Source organism: Maniola jurtina, chromosome 7 (assembly GCF_905333055.1).
Source record: "Maniola jurtina chromosome 7, ilManJurt1.1, whole genome shotgun sequence".
In the NCBI taxonomy this organism is placed as follows: domain Eukaryota; kingdom Metazoa; phylum Arthropoda; class Insecta; order Lepidoptera; family Nymphalidae; genus Maniola; species Maniola jurtina.
In genome coordinates this window covers 4,966,168-4,986,206 of record NC_060035.1, presented here as the reverse complement: position 1 = coordinate 4,986,206, position 20,039 = coordinate 4,966,168, and the positions used below count along the sequence as shown (strand labels likewise).

General features: G+C 32.3%; 1 protein-coding gene across 1 annotated transcript in view; it reads right to left on the bottom strand.

Annotated features, from left to right (window-relative positions):
* The window catches only part of LOC123867046, a 45,399-nt gene extending 25,579 nt beyond the window's left edge, over positions 1 to 19,820 (bottom strand). The window contains exon 1 of the mRNA XM_045908884.1: positions 19,658 to 19,820. The gene's annotated coding sequence lies outside the window, so the exon portion shown is untranslated. The remainder of the gene's footprint in view (positions 1 to 19,657) is intronic.
* Between the last annotated feature and the right edge of the window lie 219 nt (positions 19,821 to 20,039).

Sequence of the window (20,039 nt, the reverse complement as noted above, 5' to 3'; positions counted from 1 at the left end):
TAGTAGATTCTTGGCTACGAAGTAATTTATTTAAAAATAAATTGCATTAATTAAGCTAATTATATATTCAACCCTGAAAAAAGTTATGTATGTGTACTAGATTAATTACTACTACTACGCTAGCTATGCAGTAGTTTAATATTATTATGATATAATATTATAATAATTAGATAACGTCATAATTTGTATACAAACCTACAGTGTTTAATTCATAACTTTAGAATTTAAGTGGCAATAAAGCATTGAATTCCTTCAGATATGGTTAGAAAGCTCCCATTACACTCACAATAATATAACATAACTACTCAATTAATATTACGTAAGACCAAAGTGCATTTTTATAGTTTACTAGCTAATGATCTAGCTAGCTATAATTGTCATCAATCATCGTAATCATCATCATCTGAACTAATCATCGGCCCACTATCGAGCACAGGTCTCCTCTCAGAATGAGAAGGTGGTCATAGTCACCATGCTGGCCAAGTACGGATTGGCAGACTTCACACTCCTCTGAGAATATTATGGAGAACTCTAGGGCATGCAGGTTTCCTCACGATGTTTTCTTTCTCCGTTAAAGAAATCTTATTCTACAGGTCAACATCAGGAAAAATAGAAAAGAATCAGCTCTGCTCTAATTCAAATTGTTAAATTAGCGTGCTAAAATAAAATATTTTTATTGGGCTTTTTTGGGTTCCGTGCTGTCCAAACCCAAAAAAACAAACGTTTACTTCATGTAGGAGAAACAGATTTTGATTTATTTTTAAATTGACTTATGTGATATATTAATTTCACCAAATAAAATTATTTATATTTCTTTCTAAGCCACAGAACCTTTAATTGAATGGGTCTGACTCACACTTGGCCGGTGTTTTAATGTAACCTTACTCCGAAATTAATAAAAAAACTTTGAATTTTAATTAGAAGACAATTCAATTTAATAATAACAAAGTTGTACATGCTTAAACCTACTTATTCATGTGCCACTATTACTAATTTAATGATGTCGGCAATCATCTTATTCGGTTAATACTAACTGGCATGATACTTAATTAATATGTTTAAGGAGTAATAATCTTCACTAGTATTTACCCAACTACGCATTCTAATCATTATGATAGTTTGATTGTTTGTGCCTACGTTCATTTTTAACCCTCGACCCAAAAAGAAGGGTGTTATAAGTTTGAAGTGTGTATCTGTGTATCTGTCTGTGGCATCGTAGCTCCTAAACTAATGAACATATTTTAATTTAGTTTTTTTTTATTTAAAAGGTGGCTTGATCGAGAGTGTTCTTAGCTATAATCCAAGAAAATCGGTTCAGCAGTTTGAAATTTATCAGCTCTTTTCTAGTTACTGTAACCTTCACTTGTCGAGGGTGTTATAAATTTTTAATTTACACTTGTTATTTTCCACATTTACTCTTATTTTCCAAACAAATAGAAAAAAACCAGAAACGAGAGAGAATATCCAGAAATTTGTTATCCGAAATATATTTCTTTTCGTTTGTCGTTTTTTTTTTGGTTAAGAAGTAGTCAGGTGTTATGTTAAAGATAAGATAGGATATATATATTTGTTTAATCGTCTTCATTAGGCCATTATTAAATGAAGAATCAAATGGATGATCATTACGTAATTGCCTGCATTAATACATCCTGGATGCATTTGCAACACGATTCTGTGATCGCTATCTTGAGTAGTTTTCCATGAGGCAGAAGTCACGAAATTGTTCTCAAGTGTACCTACATAAGATTTAGGTATATAGCTATAAGTACACTAACGCGTGACAAAATTCAACTTTCTCTTTGTTTTCTCAGAAGAAATTTTCAGTAGGCATAATAATAGTATCGTAAGTATGCTAACAAAGCGTTGGGTACAAAATTAAAGACATGATTCTGCCACTTTTTTTGTGTTTCGTACCTCAAAAGCAAAAAAGGAACCCTTATAGGATCACTTCGTTTTATAGCTGCCTGTCTGTCCGTGTCTGTCCCTCTGTCCATATGTCCGACTGTCCGTTTGTCGCGTATATCAAGAAAACTTATAGGGTAGGTACTTCCTGTAGAATCATGAAAGGCAGGCAGGTAGGTAGATCTTATAGCACAAAAAAAATGTATTCATGAACAAATAAATAATATATAATTAATTAGTATTTTTAATTCTCTAAATAACTATACCAAGTGGGGTATCCATATTATGAAAGGGCTTTCTGTGCATTCAAAAACAAATTTTTATTTATTTTTATGCATAATATTTTTGAATTTGTTAACAATTAAACTCTCAGATAGTAAAATCAACCCGTATAATGCAATGTAAATCGGTCGGAGCGCAAACAGCAACTGAAGCTTGTCGTTCCACGCCACGTCCTCGCCCTAGCGCCATCTTTTTCGTCTCGATGGAGGGGGCTCTGACGTCACGACCACAGCATAACCACCAACACCAAGCAACACCGAACGTGAGAACGAGTTGTTGCCAACACGGCCATGCTGCATGGTGCCCGCCCCGGGCACCCCACGAGTCGGGATAAAATTGCTGCAAAATAAACAACCGTTAACACCTGATTCACATTACCTACTTGTAAGGATCCTTCCTAACCTCCTAAGGAATATTGCCCATTCATTGTCACTTATCACTTCACAATCATACGACAGCTCGCAACTTAACAAGACACCTCCACTATGTACTCGTAAGATCCAGGAATATTGTCCATTCGTTATCGCTCATCACAACAACAGCTTTCAATTTAAAGAACAAAACAACCGCATCTAAAGGGACTTTGCCACACTTAGGGGACCAGATTTGTCGTAGTTGAAAACCAACTGCACTTTAAGAGCGTTTCGCTCACTTAAATGCAGCAAGTTGGTCAAGACCACTTGCACTTAAAGAACATTTCGCTCACTTAAGCGTACCAAGTTGGTGAAGACCACTTGAAGATCACTTGCACTTAAAGAACATTTCGCTCACTTAAGTGTACCAAGTTCACCTTCAAGTTCCAAGCATCATAGAAGACCACTTGAAGACCACTTGCACTTAAAGAGCATTTCGCTCACTTAAGCGTACCAAGTTTGCCATCAAGTTCTAAGCATTATAGAAGACCACTTGAAGACTACTTGCACTTAAAGAGCATTTCACTCACTTAAGCGTATCAAGTTCGCCATCAAGGTCAAGCATCGTAGAAGATCACTTGAAGACCACTTGCACTTAAAGAGCATTTCACTCACTTAAGCGTACCAAGTTCGCCTTCAAGTTTAAGCATCGTATTACAATGTGATATTTTATATTCATGGTACAATATTCCCAATTATCTTTCAAATATTTTATCAAAGTTCAAGCTTCGTATCCCAGTGTGATATCTTATATCCATGGTGCAATATTCCAACTAATTAATCTTCCAAAATTTTATCACGGCTCGCTGTATCAATTATGTTGCTATACATACTTAATTTTAAATAGATTACTCAACATAATACACAAGGTAGCCTTGCCAACACGGTTTTTAATACTCCATGAATATTCTTTAAAGAAGCAATGCATTAGCACTCACGATTAAAATCAGATCATACCTCTTTACTAAATCTCAAAATTCTTTACTAAATTCTGAACACATACTCAATGCCATAGCATCGTGCACCCACACAGTGCTCCGACACTATTCATCCACGTATGCAATCACCACACTATCTTTATCTACCGCGCATCCACGCAAGAAATCACCGGTGCCTAGTTCACCATAATACAAGGTATTTGATCTCATAAGAATCATATTTGATCTCATCCATTTTATTTTAACTATCAATGCTTTATTATTATAAACGGATCATTTGATTGTAAAGCTGATGCTATCAAAGTTAACTTTAAATAATTATTATCATACTAAAACATCACTTTTTAAACTAATCAATATCTTAACTTCAGTTATATTAATGATTTCACTAGTTCACTGCATTATTAATTACGAGGGTTGGTCACCAAATATAATCTTATAACCCACAAACTATTTTAATTCATGAATTATTCTAGTATCAAACAATAATAATAATTGGTATTTCATATTCCATATATGCAAATATTAATTACGCTATCTCAAATAATTATTAGGCTAATTAAAAATGATAAACAGAGAGTCATGGATTATGAGCGACACCGATGCATGCCACTGCCAAAACCAAGACTTTCTTTTTAACTCATTCATCTGTCCATTCACGCAGGGAATTCATCTACTGCCACTGTATGCTATCTAATATTTCTATTCGCACAATATACTCTTACTGTCACTCTTTATTATTTTCGGCCTGTCCTGATTATAGCACAGAATTGCAGCTGAGAGCATAAAAATGTTACATTTGTCTACCCTCTTATTGTAATCTTTTAAATGAGAATTTCTCAAGTTAATAATACCCACTTAGCTATCCGGACAAGAATATTTCTTTGTTCAACGCAAATGTGAAGCTTTTACCCAAATTTGTAATATTAGGTATTAACTACCAACATAAATCATAGTTATTTTTTTTTAAATATTATTCTAATTTGCATTATTAATGATATACTATGACTTTACAAACTAAATAAAGCTTCATTATCATATTATACACACCACAATCCGTAATTATTATTTGTTTTTGAAGCAGGTACCCAACAAATGCAACAAAACTTTTGAATTGAACAGACTACAGGCAATAGTTCTAACTCTGAAGAGAAATATTACTTTCATCGTTACTAGTCTGTCTGTGTCTATTTTATTAAAATATAAGGTACAATCCTTTTACCTTCGTCCTAGTTCAATCTAATCGACTTGTACATGTATACAAAACGGTTCTCTGTTTGGATGGACAAAAAATAGCTAAAATGCTTTCAGAGGTCAATGTGTATACGAGTCTACTACTATTACATTACTTTTCTCGGGGATAAACCAAATCGGATCACTCTGTTATATTCCGTCCAAGCAAGTTATTACTCTCTAGTACCCAATAGGTACATACCTATAACGTAAAAATAAATTCGCTTAACGCAATTGAATCAAAAGGAATGTTAACACATTTTTTTTTTATTACCTTTTTGTAATTCTGCTAAAAAACCCTTGTATCAACAAAAAAATTCAGCTTTATTTTTAAATAGAAACCTTACGTAAAATTATTCATCTTGTATGCCAAAAGTACGCCCTAATATTATAACGATCTAGTCAAACATCATATTGTAATGCATGGTAAATTATTTTGACGATTCAAAAGCATTTGTAAAAGTTTACTTGAATTATTATATCATATTCTATTCTAGTCTAGTCTATTCTATTCTATTGTATATTGAATACTATATCGAAAATGGGATGCCTATGTCGATGAGCACGCAGAATATAAAAAAATAAAACTAAAACTTCATATGTAAATAATCTTTACTGTAATAATTTAAAGTTATTATCTATCTAATTAATTATTTACTTGGGTAGCACTAAGGTAAACCTGTACAGTACTTATTTAAAACTGCAACAAAGGTTCTTTTTTAAATATTTACTGATTTAAATAACCTGTATAGCAATAATAATAGATGAAACAAAAGAAACAATATTTAAACAAAACTAAAAAAATGGCTAATCCAAAAATGTTACTACAGTGTGCATGAACTATTGAATGAATATACCTCAATAATATGATAATACGATATAAGAAGATTGTAATAACTTTGTTAACCACTTTTTATTTGTAAGTACTTTTTTTTTTTAAAGTCTGATTAGTTATAATAGGACATAATTTGAAAACTCCCATAATCTTTATTTATATGTGACCTTTTTATTTTATTTTTATTTAATGACCATATAATTAATTCATAATTTTTGCTATTCATATTTCATATTTCATAAGAATTGTAATATTACCTTTGATTATTTACATATGTTTTACTTTGCAACGCCCCAACGGGGCTTCATGTTGTAATATTATGATATATTTTTTTTATTTATGATGTAAGACATGAATGCAAATAAAGAAAGAATAAAGAATTACCTCTATAAAGATACGAAAATTCTAAATATAAGTCACTCGTACGCGCTTCAAACTTGTATTCCTATCAGGAAAATAATAACAGGATATATACACTCCCAATTATGCTTTAAAAGAAGAACAATTACGAAAACTTCCCTAAAAACTAGTATTATAAACGTATGGATGTTATTACTTACCCACACAATTATTCAATGTAGATAATATGAAGTACTAAAATGGATACTTGATATCATGTGCGACCATTGTAAATGTAAATAGCTGTAATTCCTGATATCTAAAAGACTGTTATGCTCTTTATTGATAAATAAATGTTTTTAAACTGAAATCCCTTTACTAACGATTTTGATATGCGCGGACAACTACTTCCGGTATCTATAAACGCCTCGTGACATGTATCAAAAATATACACTTTTAACCCCATATATTATGTAACATTTTCTTACAATTAATATAATAACTTATTATAATATTAATATTGACATTTTAATTAAGAGACATGTTACCATAGAAATTAATTCACTTTATGGTCTCATCAGGATTATTTGTACGGATTATTCCTGATGAGTATTAAATATTTGCATGCTTATGAAGTAGAATATGAAGGTCGCTACTTAGTTATAATTTTGAACTCAACAACTGATATTCAGCAAATAAATAAATTTCATTTCATTTCAGTATACGAGTTCGGGATTGGTTATCATGATTTATATCTGAGCTAACATTTCACTTGTGAAGTTTGACTAACCTAAGACATTCTTCGATTACTTTTACCACTACCACTATAACATTTTAACTTGTTCGTCATGTATACTACCCACATGTTTAATATTTTTATTATAAAAACTTCAACTTCTATGTAAATAACTAGCTCAATCATCACACGTTTTTAAATTATTATCTTCTAAGGACGTATATTCTGATGCTTCTATAATAATTGACCCACTATAATTTAAATAATATTTTGTTCGAAAAAAAGTTGAGACAAACGTGAATTTAACATTTAGTTCCAAAATAAAATTCGAACAAACTAAAAATTAACCATTTTAAAAACATATTCCTTTGAATTTGGAACTAAAAGACAATTTCGTTTACCGATCACTATTCCCACGAGGACCACTTATAGACTGTACGCAATATTAAATCGTGCCAGACTTTTAGCTGATACCTTCAACTTAGTTTAGTAACGAATTATCTCACCTGACTATACAAAAGTTTGAGAATACGATTTAGTAATTTAAACCATATTCACTTAATCTTTAATAATTATTCAAAGTACTCACAGTTTCGGTATCTTTACGAGATACCTTATTACGTTTCCATCGCGGCCGACGGTGTCCTGGCACTTGAAGACCTCTAGGTGGAAAAGTACGTTTGCGTTTCGACCGATTTTTCCTCAAAGCGTAAGTTACTACACACTTCTGATGTTAACAATTAAACTCTCAGATAGTAAAATCAACCCGTATAATGCAATGTAAATCGGTCGGAGCGCAAACAGCAACTGAAGCTTGTCGTTCCACGCCACGTCCTCGCCCTAGCGCCATCTTTTTCGTCTCGATGGAGGGGGCTCTGACGTCACGACCACAGCATAACCACCAACACCAAGCAACACCGAACGTGAGAACGAGTTGTTGCCAACAAATTATTTAAACCGAAGTTTTTGAATTACCTATTTAAACCGAGAAAATGTTCGGGAGAAAATAACGCTCGATTTTCATTATACCTATTCAAGAGAGATCTACGCTGAAATAGTTTTAATTTTTCAAATTTTAAATATGCGTTTGTATTGCCATAAAATTTATTTTTAAAATGACTATAACGTACACAGACAGACGGACTGGACGAAAGTATAAGTTCTTTGTTAACTGTGGAACCTTAAAAAACCAAATATCATTTCATCCGGTAGCTCGTGCTTGTTACGTGAATATTTTAATACCGCATAGAGTGTTTGTTTTAAAGTTACAAAATAATAAGCGGCAATAAGTTACAGCGGTTCTAATATTATCATAATATGAATTTATTGGCAGCACTTACTCAACAGCCTGCTAAGTGGGAACGATGAAATTTTGCTCACTTATTATAGTTTACGGCAGGACTTTGCAACATAACTTTTATTCGATTAATGATTGGGTTTATTTATAACGATTTCATTAAAGGCCATAGGACTAAGCTATAAAGCTTTTCTGAATAGAAACATTTCTTGAGGAAATACTGTGTCGAAAACAATTCTGCGATATTTCAAATCTATTTGAATACGAGCAGTGTGATAAGTAGGTATTTTGATCTCTCCTTCAGGCTGAGGAAACATTGGCTATTGTCTGGACGTTTCTACTATAACATCTAAAAGACAAGACAAAGTGAAAATCTAAAACCCGACTGAATATGATACAATAGCAAAAAAAAATTTTGGAGACCCCCACTTTTTTTCATGTAATATCCGCTAGGTCAATTTTTTTCGTATAAAATGTAGCCTATGTCACTTGGACCTTTACGACGAATCGATTGACACCTCATTCATCAAAATCGGCTCAGCAGTTTAGGCGCTACGATGAAACACACAGAAACTGGATACAAACATACACACACACACACACACATACATACATAGACTGCTAAAATCATAACCCTTCCTTTTAGTTTTGCCACAGTCGGGTAAAAAAAAAAGTACTGTAAGGCCTGCTATCATGGTTACGGATCTCGAGTTTGGGAGCTGTAAGAAGGTTTCTGTCATAGTAACATCAATATCAATGGGTGGCGTACGAATCATTCAGACAAAGAGTCATTGCAACGCAACGCATGCCGAGCATTAGCTAGTTAAAACTATAAGCGGATGGACTAATGCGCCGTTTTAGGGCGATATATATCACGACCTAGCCTCACAGAATTCCAACAACATATAATTAAATCTATTTGCGAAATAGTGCAAATTAGTGCCTTCGCAATTCATGCATACATTATTCTTAAGCTTTGGACCTAACATTATAAACGGATTTGTAAATGATGAGGCTAATTTGGATTTGAATGTGAACTTAAAATATTAGATCAATTCTATGGCCTCAATCAAAGCAAAATTTTTAAAAAGGTGTCAATAACACACGAATATCGAATTTTGTTGGATATCAAATAAATTGTATCAAGACGTAGAAGGTCAATATAATATTATTTGAGAGTGTGTAGACGCCAATGACTTTGTTTTTTTGTTATTTTTGAAAGAATTTTGTGATTTGATACTGGCTCATTAATGGATCCACAGATTAAAAGTTCAGTGTTTCTTTCAGAAGATACATTGAACCTCTAGGTAAAATAAAATAATCCACCCAGGTCCTAGGCATATCTATATTTTTAAGTATCAAAATAATTTTAGTCTTAAGTAATAAATGTACTTCAAAATGCACTTATCACTTAACAGTGTGTCCATTTGCATACTAAACTTTACTTGTTTATCTCTTTTCACCTGCACTTGGTACCTAATTAAAACGTGTAAATCAGGCACTAGGGAAAAGAACACTAACCAAAATTTTTGCACATAATCGGATTATCCATCTCGAGCCGTGAATTTTTGATTGTCAGACATCTAATTCTCAGCAATAAGTAAGTAGAAATTAACAGAAGTTTGTAGCAAACTCACATAGTTTTAATTTTTTTTACATAAAAACCATTCGAAGATTTCATATTATGATACGGTAACCGAAAGCATCTGCCACAGCGTACGATATGCTAATAGAAACATTATTCGCGATTTCAAAACACGACGAGACATTTTGTTTGGTATCACGAGCATGGGAAGATTCAGTGTCGAAACTGAATTAGATAGAAGGCAGTTCGTGGTAGAATTAGATGAGGCAACCGTCCAGCTTCGAAATATATGGTTAGTGGCATTAAGGTGTTAGCCGCTTGATCCCACAGCTGTTTATTAGAGTGGATTGAAGACTAAGTATTCTTGCCTTCGCAAATTAGTTGTGATACATTTATGAATTTTCATTGAGCAATCTCTAATGGTCTCTCGTTATTCAAAAATAGATGGTTATAAAATGCGAAAATTTCAAGTTGTTTTAAGTAAGATGTGTTAAGTATAAAAACGTGGTAAACGTACCTAGACCTACAAGAGCAAAAGTGCCTACATGAGAAAAAGATCTTCCTAAGTGCTCTATCTTGCTAAGAACTTAAGCATATATTTTGCTCTAATTAACCATGAGGTCGACTTTAAACGTACAGTAGAAAAACTGCATTGTTAATAAAGGTATCTATAGTAACATTAACTCAAAATTTTAATTTTGTAGCATAACGTGAATTTACGTAAGTAACGTGAATATTATTGAAGTAATCCAAGAACGATCGTTCAATCGTAAATAATAGAAAAACCTAACACATACTTAACTATAATATAAATCTAACTTTGAAATATTGTACAGTGTCAAACAGCTTACATAATTTTCAAGGAAGTCAAGGGCTAAGCTCGTACATTATGTTAAAACCTTGTCCACGAATCCTAACAATAGCAATAACATGTTAAATTAACAACGTTGTATTATCTATTTCTTGGTAAATAATAAATTCTTTAGTTTAGTTATAAGGATTGAATTTTTACAGAGGAATTATTACCGTAGGAAAATGCAAAGCTTTGAGTAAAGACAAGATGAACAAACACTCCAGCAACTAATTGAATTTCTAAGTCAAACTTTCGCAACCGTTACAAAATCATAGAGATAATACATAAGTCTACTAAAACGTAACCGTCTCTTAGTACTTTGCTTCCTTATTCCTGAACATCAAAATACTATTACATGCTATTCGTTTCCATTTAACTGGGACAGTGAAAGCTTTCCAATCAACACCAAATAAGGCGAACAGAGCAAGGGACAGATGTAAAACGTGAGATACCCTCAAACAAAGAGCCTCTTTAAGATATCCATTTCTAATCTGTTACGTGAAAAGATTATTCTATATCTGTTCATTTTATTTGATGATTGCAGTGTATTTTGATTCCACGAAAGAAAATTAGTATTATCAAAATCCTGATTTATTTTACGGCATTGGTGCTAATTCTGTTGTTTTCTCTCTTCTCTCTCTGTTCTTGTGCTCTCCTTTTCCGCAGGGAGCATTGTGATAGGTATCCTCATTTTTAAACCACATTTCTATTAATTAGTCTTTTAGTTTAGCTTAGAAATTGTGTACAACAGAATTAGCATCAATGTCGTAAAATAATACTTCATGCTTACAGATAATTCTAATATATTTTTTTTGGAATCAAAATATACTTCATCAAACAAAAGGAATAATAAAATCTTTCTACGTATTAGGTATATTCCCCGTGAAAAGGGAAAGCAATACTTTTAGTTCTGTCAACTTAGTATAGTTTAGAGATTGTGTACAAATAAATTAGCACCAATTGTGCTCTTTTAACCGTGCCTCATCTACATACCTAATAATATTATGTAGAACGAAAAATTCTAGGATAACGAGAAGAAGAAGGTTGTCAATTAATGTCAGCTGTAATAAACTAAGTTTATTCATATCTTATTTCGAGTAACGCATATGAGTAGTAGCTTCAAAGTATCGAATGGGTATTATTTTATTGCTCACCCTTCATTTGTCAAATAGGTTAAAAGAATTATAAGATAATATTTCTCGGTGAATGTTGTTTTGTAATCCAATATTCCTTTCGGGTTTTATTTTACAAGAACTATGATACTAAGGCTATGCTGAGACGTATATCTATTGACGTGAGATCGATCGAAAAGTTGTGAGAAAAGTTAAAATAACATTATGAGATTTATCCTTGGCATGGAGTGATTGAAAATAATAATAAAACAGCGTATGTACCTACATCTTTTTACTCATTTCTGGTTTTAGACAATGTTTCAGAAGATAATGACTAAAGGTAAAGTATTGTAGAAAAGTAAAATACAATGTAGGTCACTTAATTTCAGGAAATCAAAGAAATTTCGTAAAATTTTATGATAGATTCGCTTATTAGATTCGCTAAAAATGCGACAGTTAAAAAAATCCAAGGCCTTAGACTAATCCAGAGTTAATTAATTAATGAAATTGTTTTAGTATTAACAAATCACATTTCGACACGATAATTATAATACCTATTTAACTATCGAATTTTAGATTAACTTAGGAACTTCCTTGCATATCCGAGGTTTCAAGCATGTCGATTTAATGTTCAGTGAAATAAAAACCATTAAATAGACAATTTCAATACAAATAGGCCGTTAAATTCATACTAATGTTGCAAATTAATGACGCGTCTTTTCCTTATCTTTTCAATAATTATATTTACACGCATTAAGGTACCTATTGGAGCTGCGGATACGGATATTTGAGTTTGCTATTTATGTTTACTATTTAAGACTAGGAAATCCGATTTTAGACCCTAAGTACTTACTATATTTCTGGCGTTGTTCCTCGCGATTAATGATATGGTAGTATCACACTTCACACTAATATTATAAAGGCGAAAGTTTGTATGTGTGTGTGTGTGTGTGTGTGTGTATGTTTGTTACTCTTTCACGCAATAACTACTGAATGGATTTGGCTGAAATTTGAAATGGAGATAGATAATATCCTGGATTAGCACATAGGCTACTTTATATCCCGGAAAATCAAAGAGTTCCTACGGGATTTAAAAAAAAACCGAAATCCACGCGGGCGAAGCCGCGGGCATCTTCTAGTAATATTATAGTTAACTAAATAGTAGGTAGGTATACTTGCGCGACTCCAACCCGGGAACGCAAATTTACTTTTCGGAGTTAAGTATGTGCATTATAAGCAAATCACCGTGAGGAAGCCTGCATACCTGAAAGTTCTCCATAGGTATGCGAAGGCTGCCAATCAGCTTTGGGTCAGTATGGTGGACTATGACTGCTCCGCCCATTCTGAGATGAGATCCATTCTTAGTATTGGGCCGATCATGATGACGATGAGGAATGTGTACGCTAGATATTTAGCTCTTATTGTTTTGCGTCACCTAGATTGAGCTAAGGCAAAAAAAGCATAGCACAACAAAGTGCCGTGGAAATGACGAGTGATGAAAAACTTACATAATTTTATGTTGCTAAATAATTGTCGCTTCTAGGAAATGAAATAAAAATATAGGTATGTGTACCTACCTAAATCCTACTTCCTATATTTTTAAGAATTACTGTATGATGCTCGCGATTTCATTAATGTGGATTCAGGTTTTTAAAAATTCTAAGGGAAATCTTCAATTTTCCGGAATAAAAATAGTCTGTGAATATTTCCAAATTTTGTGAAAATCGTTTTTAACGGTTGACCATGGAAAGACAAAGAGTGGATGGAAGACGGGCAGACAAGAACACCTTCTCATTTTTAATAAATAATTAATTAATAGGTCTGGATTTTAATGACGTTTCTTAAAGATCAAAACAATAATACGAGCTTCCTTATTGTGTTTGTATTTTTAAACAAAATTATTTACATTAATTTACCTATCCAATTCCAATAACAACTCCTACATACAATATTATGTACTTGTATGTACCAGTAAAACAAGTCACCTCAATTTTTTAATTTGCTCACTTAATGAGTTTCTTCAAGCAAAAGATTATCTAAACTCTACTAGTTCGAAGTATAAAACCTGATCTTAGAAAAAGTCTGCATTGTAAAAAAAAATGATAATTTTGGCAAGCTTTTGTAGATGCATAAAAAGTTTTACACATAAACTAGGTAAGTGATTGGCACTAATACATATAAATGGTATCGTCAGGAAATTGGCAACAGTCTTTTTGAAATAATATATGTATTACATATTATATGTACATTCATAGATGAACTGGTTACCCTTTTTGATATTCTAAATTAAAATGCTGACTTCTTACATTCGTAAAAACTTCACAAAAAACTACTGGACTTATAAAGTACCTGCTACATGTTTAAGTATGAGCTGAATCATTAACATGTACATCGCCGACTACGATCAGTTTTTTGTCAGTATCTTACATTCTGCGTCATTTGTTTTTTTATAGTCAAAACTTCTATTATGCTTCCAGATATAATATCTAAAGATTTAAGCTAAGGCAGGTGATAATATTGTTTGGGACCAATTTTAGACCAATGAAAAGTGATGCCCAATTTTACGCTGACTCAACATAGATACACTGTCGTCTGGAATCTATGCTTTTCCATCGAAAATCGGATACGGTCAGTAAGATGGTCTTGCCATCTAAAATTTTGGTAGAACCGTGTTTTGTGAGGTCTGCATTACATTTTGGTAAATGTTCTGTTTTGTTTGTACCGTCTTTTTTATCGGACCGCCTATTAATTTATCAGGCTTCGATAGGTGATATAGACAAGTTTTTAACTTATACGTATTGTATAGAAATTAAATATTAGAGTAAGAAAGATTCAAACAAACTTTTACAAGAACTTTTACAACGTCTAGTGAACCAAGGAAGGAGCATTCCGAACCAATGTTCGAAAGGGCTTAATTTAATGAGAAGGGTCTGTCTATCCATTAACTTTTCACGGTCAATACCTTTAACCGATATTGACGAGGTTTGGAACAGAATAAATATGGATAGATATCGGTTAATTTTTGTACCTACTAGGAAAATCAATTTTTAAAAACCTAAATCTTATAAGTAACTAATACCAGCCAAAACGCCAATTATTATATATAGTTAATACAACCTTAATTTGTAGATAGAGACGTAATTAAATAAGGAAGTTTGCATTTGATGAAAAATCGATTTATTTGCAAAATATGTTCGAGTGTTCTACTTATAACTTCCTACTGAATAGTAATTAATCAGTCAGCAAAATAACAGATGTAATTAAAGGCTACAAGATGGAGCACAAACTAATAACGGTTGAAAATGATGGGTCAATCAAATTAACAGTCACGTTTAATAGTATGTTTTTAAAGAACGCAAGGTCAAAATTCTTCTGTGTATTAGAGCTGCCTTGAATATGTGAAACTGTTGAAATAAATTGGCTTTAATGAGAGTGATACACGTTAAAGAGTAAGGTAAGACTATTTTTTTTTTTGGTTATTAGGTTACTTGGTTTGTTTATAGCCTACTGTGATAATCCATAATAAATGTGGTCAATTCTGTTGAACATAATCTCTAAACTAAACTAAAACATAATAACAAGTCTAAATATATTTCTATCCCTTTCATAATGCTCCTTGTAGAAAAGGATAGGCAGTATTAGATTTAGATATCTGTAATTTAATTTAGTTAAGAGGTTTGTACAACATAAGTAGCAATAATATTAGGTATCCCACGTTCTAACGATAATAATTCAATGAGACTATTAAACTTGATCTAAAAAAGATCAGATTTTTCAATAGCCAAATCATCTAGAACTGAGGCATAGATTTTACGTTTTGACAGACTTTGAATAGGAAATCTGTCAAATCTATTTCTAAGTTATAAAGGCTGTTTTACGCGGGAGCAGCAACATGCGACAATAAGGCATGCTACAATTAATGGAATTCTGTAGCATGCGGCAGTTTACTATCGTGTTTCTACAAAGAAATGGAATATTACGGTAGGACAGTCTGCTGACGATACTTGTTACATTTTAAATTATTATTGAACCATGCTATACGCATGCATGGCATGCCACAATGTCGCGCTGTCGCTCTATGAAGCTATCGGTTACTTAACGTCATAGATGGGTCATAATATTCTGTGCCTAACATTTTAACAATCATATTAAAAATTAAAAATAAGAAACAAAAGAATTTTTTATAAAAACACTTCGAAATTTAAACTAACATAAAATAAATAAAAGTTTATCTGATGTCTGTTAATAACATTACATCCTCACAGACAGACTGTAATATTATTTAATGATTCAATTTGTTAGTTGATAAAAATTATGCAATTATAATTTCTGTATTCTGCTGTAATAAGAAGACGCCTAATAGGTGTACTTATTTAATAGTATAATAGCAATGGTAATAGGTATTCCACGTAATAATAACCCAGATACCATACTAATTATGTATTTTTTTTACAGTATAATATTGCAGTTGGATGAAGAAGCACTCATTTACCACTTATCTAAGTATATTCATAAAATACGTGAACATTGTATTGTTTCTACAGTAGGTACTGGTGGCTGTTTTAATTATTATGATTTATGATATTTTCACAATAATTACGCAATAGCATTGTATGTGAATATTGTTAAATTATTTATGATATTTAACTTAATTTTATTAAAGTTTTAGATATTTCTCTTTTATTACTTTTTAAACAATTTTTCACTAAAATGTAAATGCCAGCGACTTGTCTGCTTGGATCTACATTTTTTTTATATCCCGGTTTTCTATTATGGAGTCAATGTCTGTCTCCAGAATGCGAACTACATATCTATAATACCAAAATTAAACTTTTGTTAAAATCGGTTAAACTGATGAGCCGTGAAAAGGTAACAGACAGACAGGTACAATTTGGCACTTCTAATATTAATATGGCTTTAATTAATAAAGTGGGAGTAGGTAACGCTGAATATTTATTATTACTTAAGTAAATACAAGTAATAGTTTCATGTAATGTTTTGCTCCGTGAATTACACGTTTGAAAATACAAGTAAAATATTAATCAATTTTTTAGTATTGAAACAGAAAAATAGAGTCCGGTCAACATCTAACAAAATGGTGTCTGGTATTTTATTTTAATTTTGTGAGTTTGTAATTATTTTGTTCATACCTAGTGTCTTTATTCGTATTAACAAATATTATCATCAATCTATTTCACTATTTACTAAATAAAAATGCAAACTACATTCTAAATCAATTTTTTAAAGAAATTGCTCAATTTTTATTACATAATCTAATTTAGGTGATACACAAAATAGTCAAAAATGTTTTAATTATTGTAGTTGCGTTAATATTGCAAGACGCCGCGCGTCGCGACAAAACTAATTCTTGGACTGAATTCCGTGAGAGTTCAGAATATTTACCTCTAACATAATCACAGCAAACGAGTCATAATAAATAAATTGTTACGTATATAATTACAACAATCATAGCGAACTGCTATGCACAAGTGAGTCTATCTGCCACTTCAAAATCAGAGGCGCTGCGAGAAATTTAAAATACCTAAATTCACGCTATAGGAATGGCGATCATCATTCAGTCGTGTTTCTTATTTTACACTAATTTACACGAATTTGGATTTCAATAAGGCTCGATTTACATCTACGCCCGGGGCCAAATATACCTATTATTTTCGCCCTTACCTAGACGAATCAAGGTATTATGAATTAGGTAGCTACTTCATGCAATTTTTTACTTTTGCTCAAGTTTTATTACATAATCTAATTTACGAGTAGTTGATACAGACACGTACAAAAATGTTTTAATTGTAGTTTCGTCATTGCAAGATGTCGCGCGTCGCGACAAAACTATTCTTGGACTGAATTCTACGGCGTTGAGAATTTACCTCTAACATAATCACAGCAAACGAGTCATATATAAATTGTTACGTGTAATTACAACAAACATAGCGAACGACTTGGTAAACAAACATCCATACTTACTAATATTATAAATGCGAAAGTTGTCTGTTTCTTTTTCACCGGCCCATTTGTTTAATCAATTTTAACAATAGATACAGAGATATCTTGCACCCTGATGAAGGACATAGGCTATTTTTTATCCCGGGAAATTAGTGCCCACGGGATTTTGAAAAACCTTAATCCTCTTGGACTAAGTCAACATCAAAATTTTCATCTTTTCACGAGTTTGGTTTTCAATAACGCTCGATTTAGGGCATTTCTGCACTCATTCTTGATTCACTCAGGGAATGACTTTGGTGTAAGATTACAGATTATACACCCTAAGAAGATTTTCTTATTGTCGTTACTACGAAACACACGTGATAAAACTTTTAAACTGTTCAAGCGCTCGTTAAAAAATTAAAACACGCATATGGTAGGGTACCGTAATCATGCTAGTAAAAAAAATATCGCAAAAACCTAGAATTATATACCTAGGGAAAAGCTAAATGACTGACTGACTGATTGGCTGCCTGATCTATCAACGCACAGCTCAAACTACTGGATGGATCAGGCTGAAAGGCATGAAGGTACCTATCTAACATCCACTAAGAAAGGATTTTTGAAAATTCAACCCCTAAGGTGGTAAAATAGGGGCATGAAATTTATGTGGTCCACGGAGATGAAGTTGCGAACATAAGCTAGTCTTCCAATAAAGAATTGAGACTTAGGTATGAAGAATGCACTTGCGGAAAAAATCCAGTTTACAAATGCACTTCAATTATATCGTTAATTAAATCCAAATCACGTATTTAGGTACTCATTGTACACGGGTACAGAATAAAAAAATACATTTTGCTTGATTACATCACTTAGACACGTGCTAAGCATGCTAATTTATTTTTGAGGCCTATTTACATATTTAATTCATGTAATAAAAGATGCTACAGTTAATTTAGAATGTTTAATTCTAATGATTTACTCGGATGAGACTGTTAGAAAAGATAATCCACACTATACCTAAATGCGAAAATGTACTTGTTTGTTTATTTGTACTTCAATAACGTCGCAATAGAGTTACGGATCAGCATTTTTTTTTTCATTTTCATTTTTTGCATGTATCCATGCATAGTTAAAGACCTAGAACTCTCTAGGTTTTTAACTGTGCAAGGATAGATAGGTTAGGCAGGCAGGCTAATTTAGGCCTCTTTTAACCCGGAAACTCAAGGAGTTTCCATGGAAATCTAAATCCACGCGAACGAATTCGCGGGCATGAGCTAGTTGCTAATATATTGCCTTTTTATTCAGATTTTTTGAAGAAGTATTTATTCAAAAAATCTGAATAAAAAAGAATTTAAAGAAAAATAATCGTACGATAGTGAACTTAAGTAGATAGGTTCCTACCTAAATTTTCATGCACATTTATTGCCGTCAACTCATACAGCAGCATTATAAGCGTTATTGATATTGTATTATGCTTTTTTTACTATATTATCTTCAAAATTAAGGCAAAAAAATATTCAAGAGGAATATTAAACATGTAGGTTGTTTTGTAATTTTTGTCACTAAGCTTTTCTTTTACAAATCTTAGCGAAGTTACAAAAATGTGATCTCAAACAAAAAAGTCATGTCACTACCGGAAACGAAATGTTTGACTTCCGCGCAATTTGCGCACGTAAATAATAATTTTGTATACTTACATAAAATATTTCTCTAAATAACTATTAAATATTACTATTACTACAATAGTAACTATTATGTTTTTTCTAAAAAATTATGCACAGTAACAGGTACTTAATAATTCGAAACATTAATGTTATTTCTGACATAAATTTTCGTCATGGCCCACGATTTCGCATACATTCCTATATACATATTGTTATACAGAGAAAGCTCATTATACATACTCATAATTCGGCCTTGCGTAATTTCTAAAGTATTAAAAATTGCATCTTTACTTGGTACATCTCTATTCTAAATCTAAGTTATTACGTTATTAGCAACTACATTCATTTTGCCAGTCTAATCTCTTAGAATATTGTTTTATTCAAATGTTACGATTTGAAATACTCGGTCAGTATCAAAATTATGGTAATAATATGATAATACTAAAATGTATGTAACTATGTACAGTAAATAGATCGCATCTTAGACTTAAAATTAGTATCTATGATTATTTTAATTAAACGCACCCTTTAGTTCAAATCAACGCCGGTGGTCACGAAAAAGTTTATATCCTCAAAGCACTCTACAAATTGTCGATCACAAAAGTCACCAACGCTACGCCAAACGGTTGCGTCTTCCTCGACGCGCGAACATCAACTGTTCCTCCGTACCGCACGCGTACCACCAAGCGCGTGATAACCGATAACTCCATGGATAAGCTTGCAATATAAAAATAATTTGCGAAACGTTGAAATATGATGCTCAAGAGTGAAGAATCTTTCAACACTTACTTATTATGAATGGAACCAACCGTCAGACTCTACTTTGAACTCCGTGTGAATTTCATTAGTGGATTAGTGGAGCGGCCTTTCTATGCTTTCTTGAGTATACTATCTTCTATTGTATTCG